Here is a 4,625-nt window from a genome sequence, read left to right on the forward strand (position 1 = left end):
GACACTGTCACATTGATTATTTCTTGGACACAATGAAGGGTCTTCTGAAACCCCTGATACACTCACATTGCCAACACTTCCCACCGATTCTGCCTCTGTTGCAGCTGGCACTAAATTATCTAGTGTGCGCTTGTGCTTTATGCTAAAAGGAGAGGTGACATCACTTCCTTGGTCATGTGACAGCGCTTAGAACTAGTGATTTGCTGCTACCCTGAGCATTGTCACAAAAATACTGGGTATTGTCTGCTATGATGGAGGTAGGAGCTTCAAGGGAGTGCTAGCAAGATGAGTATCAAGGGATCAGGGGACTCTTTACAAAGACGCTGAGGTTGATTTACTAAACTGGAGAGTGCAGAAATTGGTGCAGCTGTGCATGGTAGCCAATCAGCTTCTTACTTCAGCTCATTCATTTATTCAATTAAGCTCTGACAAAAAAAGGGAAAGTGATTTGTTTTTATGCAGGGCTGCACTTTGCAGTTTTTAGTAAATTAACCCCACTGTGTCTTTAAAAGCTAAGTTCACCTTTTCAGGTGGCTGTGCAGGAATAGAGGAGCCAGTTACCAGCAGCCACTTTAGGGGTAGTGCTAGAGGAGAAAGACCCTCTGACTATGTATTCAGTGGGAATGGTGTTCATTGATTGTATGTGAGTACAGATGCGGCTGGGAGCAATCTAATGGAGGAGTTTTTTTTTCTTTACAGGAGACTGGAGGCTGAGGTAAGGCCTGTCCTAAAAGGCAGAGAAAGCTTTTTCTTATCTGTAACAGAGGTACATGAATGGTATATCGGTACATACCGAAGGTAGAATTTAGGAAAAAAATGGGAAACTTTGCCTTTAAAGTGGTTGTTATGAAAATAACAAACATGTCTGTACTTACCTGCTCTGTGCAATGCTTTTGCACAGAGCAGCCCCAATCCGCTTTCCATAGGGGCACCCGCTCAGGCTTGCTCCCGAATTTGACACAGATAGCGGGACTCGCCCTGCCTCCCACTCCCGTGTCACAGGATTTGACAGCAGCGGGAGCCAACGGCACAGAAGGTTTTTCACCTTAATGCATAGAATGCATTAAGGTGAAAACCCATAAGGCTTTACAACCACTTTAAAGTCTTATGCCCCGTACACACGATCAGACTTTCCCACAACAAAACCGTGGATTTTTGTTTGAAGGATGTTGGCTCCAACTTGTCTTGCATACACACGATCACACAAATGTTGGGCAACAATTACGAACATAGTGACGTACAAGACGTACATGTTATCAACATTAGGAACGATAATTATATCTCCGGCTCGTACTTGATTCCGAGCATGCGTGGACATTTGTCCGACGGACTTGTGTACACACGATCGGAAAATCCGACAACAAACATTTGTTGGCGGAAAATTTGAGAACCTGCTAGCCAGCATTTGTTGGCAGAAAGTCCGACAACACATCTATATCTATATAAAATATATAGGTTTCACTTTTTGAATTGAATTACTGAAATAAATTAACTTTTTGATGACATGAAATGCACCTTTAAACCATCCAAGAAATATGTTAGTTAGTTATTCCCAGCTAGTACAGCCACCAATATAAAACCACATCAAAAGCCATTTGACTATATAAAACCGCAAGTCTACTCAATAAAACAAATTAGAAGCTCAATACCTTTCTAATATAACATGTATTTTCTCTGAAGCACCATTAGGGGGAGTTCAAACCATACTTTTACTTATAATCAAAGAAAAAATGGATATGGCGACAATCAAGAGATTGATCAAAATATATATTCCTCACATCACTCATCATCATGTAGTAGGTCTAATGTCCTAAATTCCTTTCTTTATATGTGAACGCTTATTTCCCAGCCATACACGGTGTAACACAAACATATTTCTTCTGTTACTTACTAGCATTTTAAAAAAAAGCTTTTCTCAAGATACAGTAAGACCCTTTCTCACTGAGGTGGTTTTTAGGTGCTTTAACTGTAGAAATAGCCTCTGAAAAGTGCCTCCTATTCATTGCAGTGGGTCTTTTCACACTGGGGCGGTGCGCTCGTGGGACGTTCCGAAAAGTCCTTCAAGCAGCATCTTTGGGGCGAGTTGGGAGCGCTGTAAATTTGCACTCCCAAAATGCCCCTTCCCATTGCAATGAATGAGCAGCGCTTCCGAAGCGACTTAAAAGCAATTTGAAAGTGCCACAAAACTGGACTTTTTACCTTGTTTTTAAGGTACAAAACCGTCCGAAAGCTCCAGTAAAACAGCACTGCAAAAACGAGCGGCGCTTTAGCGCTAACGGCACAGGTGCTCCAGTGTGAAAGGGGTGTAAAACAATCAATTCTATATTCATAAAGGTGAAGAGTATAGCCTATGCCAACCACTCAGCATTCTTCTTTCAATCATCTGACTTCAGTAAACAAAAATCTGATGGGTACTGCATTTTACAGTTCAGCTTTTCTGGACTCACTCAGATCATCAGCAAACCAATACCTTTCAAATCTGATGCAACTTCCAGATTCTTCATAAATAAACCTCCTTGTGCAAGTGCAATAACCCAGATGGACTAATCTGAATTTCCTTATTACTGCTCTTGTAGGCGGGGCCTAACCAGTGTACATGAGAATTGAGTAAACACACATGGATACTTGAATTTTGTTTAGATCATAGAAATTTAATGACCACAGAAATAAGGCACTTTACAGCAAAAGCACTACATACTGTATGTTGCAGGTCATACACTTGTTCAGGCAGAAGAGGGCACTGTTTATTCACAAGGCACTTTCCAATAGTAATATATTGGACACTTAGCTACTGTACCATAGATTGGCACTGCTCCTTGCATTCGTTATTTATTTTTGCTAAAAGTGTATAAAATGTGTTTTCAGCAGCGGATAATTAATTAGTTATAGAGTCTGCAGTGAATTTAATTTAAGCAAGCAAATTGTCATTGGAAATTAGGCAGCTTCACACCTAAATTGCCAATGATATTCCCATTTATGTGAAAATAACTGTTTCAGTAGCCTGGTGTTCTTCTAAATATAACATGTTCAGAACAGAAAAATCTAGATCATTCCATGCCCTTTTTATGTTTACTCATGTCATTAAAGCGGGGTTCCACCAAAATTTTGAACAATATCTGTATGTATTCTCTTCCTTGCCTAGATGCTGGCATGCCGTTTAAAAAAATTTAAATCGCCGTAATTACCTTTTATTTTTCTATTCTTCTTTGCACTTCCTGGTTCTCCTCCCATGGGAGTAGGCGTGTTTCTAGCCTCTCCCAGACTCCTGGGAGCTAGTCTCAGGCTTCCCAGGATGCCACTGAGCATGTGCGGGAATGAGCGGTGAATGCTGGGAGCACAGCATTCACCACATCCAGGAAATAAATGCTTGTGGGCTTCAAATGCCCACAATGAAGATGGAAACCGCCTGCAGTGAATAACATAAGTTATTCTTTCCGATGAAATCTGACACAGGCGGACATATTACACACAATATGTGAGTATGTAATGCTGAGAAGAAAAGTTTGTGAATGAACTAAAAAAAAAAAAAAAACAATAGATAGGTGGACCCCCGCTTTAAAAATATTGTCGGCACTGTACAGGCCTCTGAGATTTTTCTATATGCATAATGTACAATAGGGTTGCCGTCTTTGGATCAATGAAAAACAGAACAGGGGGTGGTAGAGGTTGTATCACACTTTGGTAAAAGGAGAGGCATGGCTTATCCAAAGTAGACATGACTCAGTAGAAATGGGTTAGCGAATGAGGTTAACAAAAGTGCTAAAACTAAGACAGGTTGCTCATTATTATGATTACCAAATGGAATGTGATTGTGAATGTGAAATGGGTTAGCGATTGAGGTTTAGCAAAAATGCTAAAACTAAGACAGGTTGCTCATTATTAGGATTACCAAATGGAATGTGATTGTAGCTCCTGACTGTAAAGTACTTGTGAGATCAGGTGCCAGTACCCTGGGTAGAAGACTGAGAAGGCCTCCACTGAGGTCCAAGCTTCACATTCAAGCTTCTTCTGGCCTCTCAAGACATCTGGAGGTCCTCCAAGACTCCTCAATTCCCAGGCTCCACAGGTCAGCCCCTAAATTCAGGTTTCCATAGTTGCCAACATTGTAAAAAAAAAAAGTGTGACACTTTTGTGGCTGTAGGCGGTGCTGTACAATAATTAGGGGGCGGGGCATTCATTTGTAGGCGTGGTTTAGGGAAAATATACACGCGCGGCGGAAAATGGGCGTGGTTTACGCGAAATAGTGGGCATGGCCTAAATGGGCGTGGCTCAAGAGGGTGTGGTTAGAGTCTGAGATGAATGAGGGATGAGGAGGGAAAGGGGGAGAGGGGGAAAGGGGAGAGGGGGAAAGGGGGAGAGGGGGAAAGGGGGAAAGGGGGAGAGGGAAATGACGGGACAGCAGCCCCAGATCCTACACAATAAAAATATGTGTATTCTAGAAAGTTTAACAATCAGCAGATAAAGATACTCCAAGCACCTGGTGTTAGCACTTCAATCATCCCGGCACCATGGTTGTTATGGTGTCAGGATGATTGAAGTGCATTATTTCTATTATTACATTGTAATATAAAATGAAAGCATTCAACTCACCATAATGCAGAATCAGTGGGATCCCTGAGCGTGTC

The sequence above is a fragment of the Aquarana catesbeiana genome, linkage group LG13, assembly GCF_042186555.1.
Source record: "Aquarana catesbeiana isolate 2022-GZ linkage group LG13, ASM4218655v1, whole genome shotgun sequence".
NCBI lineage: Eukaryota > Metazoa > Chordata > Amphibia > Anura > Ranidae > Aquarana > Aquarana catesbeiana.